This window comes from Durio zibethinus, chromosome 2 (genome assembly GCF_047325235.1).
Source record: "Durio zibethinus cultivar Kanyao isolate XHJ-2024 chromosome 2, ASM4732523v1, whole genome shotgun sequence".
Lineage (NCBI taxonomy): Eukaryota > Viridiplantae > Streptophyta > Magnoliopsida > Malvales > Malvaceae > Durio > Durio zibethinus.
The window spans coordinates 14,025,174-14,037,787 of record NC_143163.1 but is presented as its reverse complement, the minus strand read 5'-3'; the positions used below and the strand labels follow the sequence as shown (position 1 = coordinate 14,037,787).

Sequence of the window (12,614 nt, the reverse complement as noted above, 5' to 3'; positions counted from 1 at the left end):
GAATAAGAAGGAAATCGAGATTGGTTCTTCATTGTCATTGATGGAAAAGCAGGAATTGGTGGGCTTGTTGAAGGAATATAGAGATATATTTCCATGGTCCTATCAAGATATGCTTGGGCTTAGTATGGATATTATGAAACATAGATTACCCCTAAAGCTAGATTGTCAACCAGTACAATAAAAGTTAAGGCATATGAAACCACAGATGTTAAATATAAAGAAAGAAGTGAAAAAGAAGCTTGATGTAGATTTTTTGGAAGCAGCCAAATATCTAGAATGGGTAGCCAATATGGTTTTGGTTCCTAAGAAAGATGGGAAAGTGAAAATGTGTGTGGATTATAGGGATTTAAATAAGGCTAGCCCAAAAGATAATTTCCTGTTGCCACATATTCATACTTTTGTGGATAATATTATTAAGCATTTTACCTTCTCAGTCATAGATGGGTTTTCTAGATATAACTAAATCAAAATAGCATCGAAAGATAGGGAGAAAACTAAATTTGTAATGGTGTGAGGCACATTTTGCTACAAAGTCATGCCTTTTGGGCTTAAAAATGTCGGTATCACATATCAAAGAGCAATGGTCACTATTTTTCATGATATGATGCATAAGGAGACAAAGGTGTATGTTGATGATATGATAGTGATGTCCAGGAAAAAGGAAAATCATGTAGCTAACCTCAAAAAGCTCTTTGAAAGGTTGCAAAAGTACCAGCTCAAGCTAAATCTGGTTAAATGTATATTTAGTGCTAAATCAAGAAAATTACTAGGATTTGTAGTACGTGAAATGGGTATTAAGGTAGACCCTAATAAAATTTAAGCCATTCAAAATTTAGTAGCTCCACATACACAAAAAGACGTAAAAAGCCTTTTGAGGTAATTGAATTTTATTTCTTGCTTTATATCCCAACTTACTCAAAGTATAATCCAATCTTTAAGTTACTGTGTAAAAATAATCTTGGTAGTTAGGATAAAAACTATCAAAGTGCTTTTAAGAAGATTAAGGAGTATTTGGTAAACTAATTGGTGTTAATGCCAACTATTGCAGGAAGGCTATTAATCTTGTATTTAATAATGTAAGAGAATTTGATAGGGCACGTATTGGGCCAAAGAGATGAAACTGGCAAAAAAGAATAGGCTATTTATTACTTGAGCAAGAAGTTTATGGAATATGGAGTTAAATTTGCCAGTTGGAAAAAATGTATTATGCATTGGTATGAACTACTCGTAGGCTTAGGTAGTATATGCTTTATCATACAACCTAGCTTATATTAAAGTTAGATCATCTCAGATACATGTTTGAGAAGCCATCTCTTTCAGGTAAAATACCTAGATGGCAAGTCATGCTTTTGAAGTATGATATTGTGTATGTGTTACAAAAATCTATAAAAAGAGGTGCAATAGCTAATTTTCTTGTTAATAAGGCCACAAAAGATTATGAGCCCATAAAGTTTGACTTCTCAAATAAAGATTTAATGGCAATTTTAGAGAATGCGGATGAAGAGCTTATGAAAAAGTTATGGAAGAAGTTTTTCGATGGGGCATCTAATATAATGGGACAAGGCATCGGGGTAGTCTTAATATCTTCAGAAGAAAATTATTATCCTAACACTGCAAGGTCGGATTTTAATTGCACAAACAATGTAGCTGAATATGAATCATGTGCCATGGGATTATAGATGGCTATTGAAAATAAAATTAAGGTATTAGAAGTATATAAGGACTCAGCCTTGGTAATTTACTAACTGAAAGATGAATGGAATAATAAGGACCCAAAATTAGTGTTATACCAAAAGCATATAGCTGATTTAGTTAAACTATTCATAGAGATTCAATTTTAGCATATTTTTCGAGAAGAGAATCAGATTACTGATGCATTGGCTACTTTGGCTATAATGTTTAAGTTAAATGCTAATATGAAAATCTAGCCTATTAGAGTATAGATGTGGGATTCACTAGCCTATTGTTTAAATGTGCAGGAAGAAATAGATTATTGGCCCTAGTATCATGACATTGTACAGTACATTAAGTGTCAAGAATATCTTAAGCAGGCTTCAAAGAATAATAAGAGGACTATTCGAAGATTAGCAGTAGGGTTTATGCTCGATGGGGAAATTTTGTATAAGAAATGTTTAGATCAAATATTGTTGAGATGTGTAGATGCTGTGGAAACAAAAAAGATATTAAAAGAAGGCTATAAGGGGATTTGTAAGATACATGCCAATGGACATATGAGGGCCAGATAGATAATGAGGATAGGTTATTACTGGTCTACATTGGAAAATGATTGCATCAATTATGCTAAAAAAATGCCATAATTGTTAGATATATGCAGATAAAATTCATTTTCCTCCAATCCTATTGCATGTATTGGCATCTCCATGGCCAATTTTAATGTGGGGAATGGATGTGATTGGGCCTATAACTCTGAAAGCTTCAAATGGGCATCGGTTCATCTTCATGGTAATTGATTACTTCACCAAATGGATGGAAGTAAACTTTTATGCTAATGTTTCCTAGTCAGTGGTATGCAAGTTTATAAAAAAAGAGATAATATGCTAGTATGGGCTCCCAAAAAGAATTATCTTTGATAATGCTAGCAACTTGAATAGAAAAATGATGAAAGAGTATGTGCATAGTTTAAAATAATGCATCATCATTCAGTGTTGTATCCTTTAAAGATGAATGGTGTGATAAGGGCTGCAAATAAAAAGATAAAGAGAATACTAGAAAAGATGACTGCTACATGACAAAGACATCCTTTACAATCCTTTTAAGGTATTACAGTGACCGTTGGCTAACTGTAGAGTAACTGTAGTATGTTTAGCCTCACCTATGCATAATCTCTAAAAAATAGACCATGGCATCAAGTTAATACTAGTGCCTAGGTCACACAAAGTTTTATCAAATGACATACTACTTATAGTACAAAGAATGGTAAAGCAACCAAAATCTTTAAGCTTAGTAGAAAGTCTTCTCTGAATCACTGATGTACACTTACTGATGAGTGTAATTGTTTTATAGTCCTCAAGCCTCCTTTTATGAAAGATAATGTCTTTCATAAATTTTGCATAAGTAGGTATCTATTCAAGTGCATCTATAAACGGAATATTAATGCGTAGCTTCTTAAACATCTCAAGTTCTTAAACATCTCAAAAAATTTAGAGAATTGATTTTTTTTTCTACTTTTGAAATCACTGAAGGAAAGGAATATAAGGCTTAGATAGCTCAACTCTAAAAGGAGCAAGCCTAGTTGAACTAGGTAAAACACTAAAGAAGGGTGTCTATGGTAACTAGGTATGAATAGGAACTATACCCTCATCCTTCTTCTCACCTTTCTCCTTATCATGAGCTTGGTCTTTATCAAGCTCATCATTATTAGCTTTTCATTTGCCACATCCTGAAAACTTATCAAGCCCTAGCCACTAACTAACTATTTCCTATTTCTATGTGTAATTGCTTTGTAGTGCTCCTTCCCATCCCTCATAAGGTTAGCTTTTGTGTTACTCGGCAAGGTGCCCTGAGGTTAGGTACTCAAAAAAGTAGCTAGTTGACCAATCTAGGTCTCTAAGTTCTTTATAGATGCATATTAGTTTTGAAACATAGTATTTTGGTCTACATAAATAAGGTTTAAGCTATAATAAAAGAACTTAAAAGATTTTTTATTAAAGTATTCTTATCTGGGGATGGCATAGATAGATACGTAGGTGTGTAGGTTATTGTGAAGATAGCTATTATTGATAGGATGGCTACTAAAAATCAAGTGGGTAAAGTGGTCTAGAAAACTAAGCATGCTGTAATGGTGGTACTAGTGGTAATGATGCCTAAATAGGTTGAAAAGATGTGGGATGGTGGTTTTGTTGCTGATTCTAAAAGGAAATAGGATTATTCATCTAGCTTGGATTGTATGTCGAAGAATAGAGATTGTTGGGCTACCTCGAGTTCTGTCCTACAAATGAAATTGACTTTGAATAAGTACTCAGACATGACTCCCCTGGGTGTTTTACCCCGCATACCTCACACATAGCTATGAAACTATGAGTATGAGTAAACCTAGAGTGACTAGGACTAAGCTTTGAGAATGTAACCTTATAATGTAAAGACTCTATATATTTGGCTAGGGAATCTACCTTAGCACTAAGCATTTTAAGCTCACTAAGCTCATATACCCTTAAAGCTTTCCTAGAATGCTACCTTTTATTAGACCACTAACAATTATTAGTTGCCATATCCTCAATAAAATCATAAGCTATGTTAGAAGTCTTACTCATCAAAACACCTTGTGATGTAGCATTTAAAAGTATCCTAAGTGTTGGGCACTAACTCATTATAAAAAATCTAGATTTCCAGCCATTTCGGTAATCCATGGTGTAGACACCACCTCAAGACCTCTCTGTATCTTTCCCATGCCTCATACAAGGTTTTCGAGTCATATTGGGAAAATGTAGTGGTCTCATTTTGAAGCTTGGTCATCTTGACTAGAGGAAAAAATTTAGCTATGAACTTTTGCACTAAATCATCCCAAGTGGTGATGGAATATGGTGGCATCAAAGCTAACCAACTCTAGGCTCTATCTCTAAGGGAAAATGGAAATAACCTAAGCTTAATGGCATCTTTAGTAACACCATTATGTTTAAATATATCACATATCTCCAAGAAATCCCAACGATAAGCATTAGGATATTCACTCAAATGACCACTAAATTGCACTGACTATTGTATCATCTAGATGATTGTAGGTTTAATTTTAAAATTATTGGGTTGTATGGCTGGCCTCCTAATGCTAAGCTAAAAATCATGAAGATCAAGCACAGCATAATCCCTAAAGGCTCTAATGTCTTACTCGACCATGGTGTTGGTTGGATCGATTTGTCTTTCCATTCTAATTCTTCTACAAGTAGCTTCAAGCTTAAAATCTAAAAAGATCAACTCATGATTCCTAGCTAAGTGCATACATGGGCCACAATAGCACTAAGCCTACTAAACCACTCTAAAAATAAAACTCTAAGTATATACACTTTAAAAAAATGGTCAACAAAATATCCTAAAATATGTAGACCTAGAACCGAAGTAAATCTAATCTCTAGCCTAAGGTATGTACACTAAAAGGGAACCAATCTATAAAGGAGTATGTTGAAATTCGATATTAACCTATGACTTTCTACACCTAATCCCTAGCAAAGGTGCCAAAAACTTGATTGAAAAATCTTACAAATGCATAAGCCATCAAGTAATAATAAAGACAATAAAAGTCAAGATGTCGATATCTCTCGAAGGTTAGTTAAAGAAGACTCTTAACTATCTAAAATTAGATATTGATTAATCAAACCAATTCTTTATTCCCATATCCTATCTAAAATTGGTTTGATTAATCAATATCTATGAAAAAATATTTCTACAAAATTAACAATTAAAAACAAATAAGAAAACAAATTGTAAAAAAAATTGAATTAATGCTATGAAAGGAAAAATCAAATACAAAATTGACAAAAATGAAAATAGAAAGAATTAATAAAGGAAAATTTACCTAAAGTAGATGAAACAGAGCCTAACATACTAATTCAATTGAGCACTAGAGGAGCATGTGTCATTTAGAATCAAACAAAGAATGCATGTAAACTATCTAAGAATATGTATCTAAACATGTAAGGATGACATGCAAAAATTAACATACAAAATTTTCTAACCTAATTTGAATTTTACAACTAATTACAACCTATTTACAACTAGAATCTACTTAAAAAATTGAACAAAATATATGTAATGAAAATCAACTAAACAAAAAAAACATACTAAAAATGCAAAAAGTAAACCTACCTAAAAAATCACTCTTGCATGATTAAATGTAGTGCAACTAATCTAATATGCAAAGTATACTAAATTGAAAACTAAATGAGAAGAGAACAACCTTAATTGAACAGTTGAAGTGCCAAGTGGACTAAACAAAAGTTAGAAAGAAAACAATACTACATGAAATACAAGATAAGCTATAAAATAATGCACTTGTAACAACTATATGATAGCTTTATATTAAAAAAAAAACTAAAATGCAAAAAACACATGCAAGAAACCGTAATAAACAACTAATATAACATACGCATTTACTTTTATGTAAACCTGCATTGTACACTTCAAAGGTTGAATTTCTAAAATGTAAGAATGAACCTAAATCTAAATGTTTGTATGAACATTTACAGGACTATCTAACAATTTGAAATGCAATAGAAAAGAAATTGGAGCAACAACGAATGCGTGTGAACAGAAAATTTTATAGCTATTGCATGTATGGAATGAACATAAACAGAAGATGAAAATGCAATATAAAATGAATCAAAGCTAAACAAGAGAATGTATATCTAACTAAATTTATAACAATTAAAGAAATAAAATGCAAAATTCAAATGGAGTAGAAAACTGAAAATAGTGGTGTAATGTTTTACTAGAAACTATTCAACTCACACATGAACTAATATGCATGAACCTTAGAAAAAAATTCAGCAAATGATCATGAAAGGTAATAGATCTTCAACTGAGTTAAGAATAGCTAAGTTGACAAATATATCATAAGAATCAACAAGAAAATCTCAAAAATCAAACATAAAATCAACTTAGAAAATTGAAATTTAAAATAGTGTACTGATATGCATTAAGCAAAATTTGTTCACAAATACTTAATCCAAACAATAGTTGATTTCCACTAAAATCGAGTCACTTAATCACAATATAACAAGCTAATCATAAAAATATAAATCTAAAAAAGAAAATAGATCAAACAGAACTCCATAAGGAATGAGGTTCCATACCAAAGTGGACTATCATGTCTGGCACCTACACTTTGCTCTAGCCACACCTTCCAGCTTTGATTTGGAATTCTCTACTACAAGATTCAATCTAGATTTTATATATGTTGAAGATTTGTAGCTTAGGAACCTGTAAAAAAATTTAACAAAATCTAACATGATTTGCTAGAGATTCAATGTAAAAATCACATATAGGTCAACAAGATCAATTTCACAAACAAGTGGAAAAGTAAATGGAGATAAACTATTTTGAATTGAAAATTGATCGAATCGAAAAAGTTTATTGCAAGATTTGAAAAGAGCAAAAGAAAATATACTAAAACATGTAATTTGGTAGCAATTTGCACAGAAGAAATCTAGAAAAAAAAATTTGTTTGGAAGCTAGGAAAACATAATAGAAAATCAAATGCAAAGAAAATAGAAATTTAAAACCTAGACTAAGTGTTCTCTAAGGCTGACCCTCTCCCCCTATTTACAAGTAGAGGAGAGGCATCTTGAGTACTAAAATCATCTAGAAGCTTCATGCTCACTATAGGTGTTTGCCTAGGTTGCAGTTGGTACACTACTAGGTCGCTTATGGTACATGACTAGGTCCTAGTGCTCGGTTCTTCTTTAGTCGATTTAAGCCTCATTTCTTCATGTTTTTTTGCTTCATCCAAGTCAACTTAATAGGCAATCATGTCTCTTTAAAATTCCACATTAGCTTCTTTTCTTATTATTGCTTAATCCCAACTTGTAATGGCCTAGCATTTACATGCTTCTTTAATGCACCCATGCACCAACATGTTTTGCCTTTTTCAATTTTTTTCTACAAAAAATTCCAACACTTCATGAGCAATTTTATCACACATTTTACTACAGAAAATCTATGAAAATAAGACTAAAAAATTAAAGCGAGAAAAGTTAAGAAACTCCATAAGTGTTAATATAATCTAATGATACTAGTTAAGGCCATTTGTACACATTTACACCAAAAATCTTCCACAATATGTCCACATTAATAAAAATTTCTCATTTTCTTTAATTGTACCTATACATGAGACAATTGTGCTTTTAAGAGTATTTGTTAATTTTTAAAAAATTATTTTAGAATTTTGAAGAATTCTTTAGAATTTTTTAAATTTTTTAAATTTTTTTAAATTTTTTTAAATTTTTTTAAATTTTTTTAAATTTTTTATAATTGTTAAAATTTTTTAGAATTTTTAGAATTGTTATGAATTTTTCTTTTAATGATGATGTAACATTAATAATGTGAAGCTGATGATTGGGAAATCTTGCAAATGCACAAGTTGTCAAGTGATAATAAAGACTGTAAAAGTCTAGAAGTTCATCCCTCGAGAATTAGTTAAAGAAAACTCCTAGCCTAAGTACTCCTTATCCCAATATCCTCTCTAAAGTTGATTTGATCAATCAATATCTATGAAAAAGTATTTCTACAAAATTAACAACTAAATCAAATAAGAAAAAAATTGTTAAAAATATTGAATTAATACTATGAAAGAAAATTGCAGATACAAAATTAACAAAGGTGAAAATAAAAAAAAATTAAATAAGGAAATTTTACCCAAAGTGTATGAAACAAAGCCTAATATACTAATTCAATTGAGAATTAGAAGAATAAGTGAGGTTTAGAACCAAGCAGAGACTGCATGTAAATTATCTAAAAATATGTATTTATGTCTAACCAAGTAAGGATAACATTCAAAAATTAACATGCAAAATTTTCTAACCTAAATTGAATTTTATACAATTAATTACTATTTATATGCAGTTGTAATCTACTTAAGAAATTGAATAGAATATATGTAAAGAAAATCAGCTAAACAAAAACAATATATTAAAAATGTAAAGAGTATGCAGACACTTAATTTGTCCAAGCAAAATTTTGACCATTTGTGAAACGATTAAAATTCAACTTGATTCAAATCTAACATTTCTCTAATTTTGACAAGGTTCTAAAATCAAATTTTGGACAAATTTGACCAAAATATATCAAAGTCAACTCTGGTCAAATTTGATTAACAAAGTCAAAATTAGTCAAACAAAGTCAAAATTGCATAAAACATCATTAAAATGGACAGAACTCGGGTCAATCCTCAAAATTCACAACCAAATTGGAATCAATATGGTTTAAAATTGAAATTCATAATTTTTTTAGAAGCATTAAAAGTTTTTATTGTATTTTGAAAAGTGTAAAATTACCAAAACATCTTTAAGACTATTTTTGTAATTTGGCTTTCTTGAAATGAATTTTTGAGAAAATTTTCATATCATAATTGAATTTCTTTTATGATTTTTTATGCATTGAAAACTCGTATCACACATTGGAAGGTGTGAAATTATCAAAATGCCTTTTAAGAGTATTTTCGTAATTTGACCTACATGAGGTTGTAATTTCATAAAAAGCTCCAAATCATAATTTTATAATATTTAATGATTTTTAAACCTTTCAAACCCTTGATTTTACCTTGGGAGGTGTAAAATTACCAAAATGTCACTTATGAGTATTTTCATAATTTGGCCTTTTCGAGGTTAGTTTTTCATGAAACTTTTCAAATCATAATTCTATAATATTTGATAATTTTGGGTACATTCAAAATCACAACAATACCCATGGAGGTGTGAAATTATGAAAGTACTCCTAAAGGGATATTTTTGTAATTTGACCTTTTTGAGGTCAAATTTTTACAAAAATTTTCAGATCTTAATCTCATAATATTTCATGAATTTTGGTGCTTTCAAATCCTAAAAATGAGTACGAGAACATTGATTTTTAATAAAATAACTTAAAGATCAATAACTTTAGACTAAGGGCAAAATGGTCTTTTCATTTGATTAAGAGGCTATAAAAATTCAACCTTTATAGTGAATAATGTGGACCATTAGATCTCACAATGAATCTTGATCCAACAGCTAAAGATTGCTCATTGGATTTAAAATAAAAGAGGAATTTTGGCCCTTATATGAGATTTGATCCTAAGGCATATTCAATCTTTCAAAGAAATTTTGGTGGCTTTGTTTTTCATAAAAGGGGAGCTCTTTTTGCATGAAAAACCCAAAGAAGAAATGTGAAAAGCAAAGGAGCTTGTAGGAAAGAAAACTGGGATAAAACATTGAGAAAAAAAAAAAAGGGAGAAAAATTCTTTGTTCTTGATTTTAAAGGTATACTTTCATAACACCATTTTTTCAATCTTCGTGCATTCTCCATCACATTTCATAACATTTTCATGCTAGTTTAATCCATTTTCTTTGTTTTTCTTGAAGCTTTTTAGGTCATTTTTTTTACTTGAAAGTTGAAAGTTGAAACATGAAACAACTTCATGCAATTAATTAATAGTTGGATTAAAGCCAAAATTCAAGTGAAAAAAACCACAAATCCACCATAAAAAACAAGTTGGAGGTTTGACCATGGTGTTTTTGGGTTTGTTCGAACCTTCATCTTTTTGTTGCTTTAAATGTTGGCTTATGATGTTTATATGATGATTATATGTTTGTTTACCATGTTTGTTGGTTGATTGAATATATATATATATATGTTGTTGTTTGGCTATCATTTTTGTTCATATGAATTCCTAGACATTTTTGGATCATTACATATTTATTGAAGTTTTTTTAATGCCATAAATCTTTTCATGAAGTAAGTTCCAAGTGATCATTTTTTTATATAGATGAAATGACAAAAATGGAGGTAAGATAATATCATGAAGGTTCGGCCATGGTATGCATGTGTTAGGTCGAACCTTGTTTCATGCTTTTATGATTTTTGGTTCTTTGATCTATGACTTATGCTATGTTTTCATGATATTTGGAAATTTTCTAACATGTTTAAATAAGAAATTTCATTGACAAAATGTTGGTTGATGGTTGTTTTTGGAGGATTTTTTAAGTTGTTTGGTTATGATGAATGATGAACAATGGGGAACATGCAAACTAGAATTTAAAATTTTCCACGTTTAACCCATTTTTGTCTTAAAATTTAATGGATTACATGTTTATGATATTAAATTTGAAAATACCTTAACTTTTAATTATGTTTCTAAGTTATAGATTTAGTACATGCATTCAGTATTGGCATTCTTGTAATTTTACATTCATTTCATATCCATTTCCATAAAACTCCAACAAATATGTATTATGATATCCAAATCGAAATCCCAAACTTGAAACCCCAAATCCAAACCCTAAACTCCCAACCATAATCAAAAACCTAAATTCCAAACCCTAAATTTTAAATCTCAAATTAAAACCTAAATCAAAAACCCTAAATCCCAAACCTCAAATCCAAACCTTTAATCCTAAGTCCAAACACTAAACCCTAAACCTAAACCCTACACCTTAAACTCTAAACCTAAACCTAAACCTTGAACTCTAAACCTAACCCTAAAACTTAAACCCTACAACCTTAAACTTAACCTAGAGCCTAAATTAAACCTCAAGTCCTAAATCATTCATGCATTCATATTTCATTTTATCTCCTCATTCACACGCATTTTTATGTTATCATACATTCATACTTTATCATTCATATTATATTGTCATACATTCATCACATGATATTATGTTCATGCATCTCATGCATTATTTTTTTTTTTAAATTAGGTTTTTAAAGTAAAAATGTTTTAAAATAAAATAATGTCTTAAGTAAATATAGTTATCAAGATCTTGTTTAACTATGAAAGGAATCTTAGTGATTATTATTTATAAGAGGTGTTATTTTGGTTTTATGAGGTAATTTGAAAACCTTTAAATTAGAGATATTTTTGAAGCTCTACCTAATTATAGGAGAGTAGAAAAAATATTTCGATATTTAAAATGTTTTTTTTATCCAAAAATAATAAAATTTTTGTTTTAAATTTAATTTGGTTTTGTTTAAAAAAACTTTTTATTTTAAATTTGATTTATTTTTTGTTTCAAAAAAAAGAAAAAATAAGAAATAAGAAAAGAAGAAAATGAATTAATTTTAAACATTAAGTAAATAGGATCATTTTAATTAAAATTAAAGAATAACGTGGAATCAATTGATACCATTTTCAACAAGCGTTGTAGGGGTACTAATTCTTCTCCATGCGTAATCAACTCTCAAACTCAACTTTGATTTCGTAAATCGTAAACTTGTTCTTTTTTTAAAACTTTTTAAACCCATTTTAAAATGTTCTATTAAAAAGATAAATTTTTGGGTGACCAATCATACCCTAAAAAAGATTAATGATAACTCCCCTAGTTTTATTTTTATTAAAAATATCTTTTAACCTTTTCCAAAATTTCTCCATTCGTTTGATTTTTAAGTCTGCCTACCCTTAAGTCCTGACACATCGTGATAGAGTAAACCTGCCTAAAAAAATTGCTCTTGCATGATTCGAAGTAGTGGAACTAATCTAACATGCAAAGTATTCTAAATTGAAAACTAAATTATAAAAGAACAACCTCAATTGAAGAGTTAAAGTGCCAAGTGGGCTAAAAAAAAGTTAAAAGGAAAACAAAACTACATGAAATACAAGATAAGTTGTAAAAAATTGCCCCTTTAGCAACTATATGATAGCTTTGTTTAAAAAAAAAAAAACTAAAATGTAGAAAACACATGCAAGAAACAGCAACAAGTAGTGAACAGAACATATGCTTTGTTTTTAGGTGAAACTACATTGTATACTTCCAGGGTTGAATTTTTTAAATGTAAGAATGAACTTAAATCTAAATGCAATTTTTATGATCATTGAAAGGACTATCTAACAATTTGAAATGCAACAAAAAAGAAATTGGAGCAACAATGAACACACATGAATAGAAAATTTTACAGTTGTGCATGTATGGAATGAG

The 12,614-nt window shown here is 29.8% G+C and overlaps 1 non-coding gene across 1 annotated transcript; it reads left to right on the top strand.

Moving 5' to 3' along the window:
• Window positions 1–4,360: 4,360 nt before the first annotated feature.
• On the top strand, window positions 4,361–4,467 carry LOC149520017 (small nucleolar RNA R71). Its single transcript, XR_016335183.1, has one exon. It is a non-coding gene; the product is annotated as a small nucleolar RNA R71 (small nucleolar RNA).
• The last annotated feature ends 8,147 nt before the right edge of the window (window positions 4,468–12,614 follow it).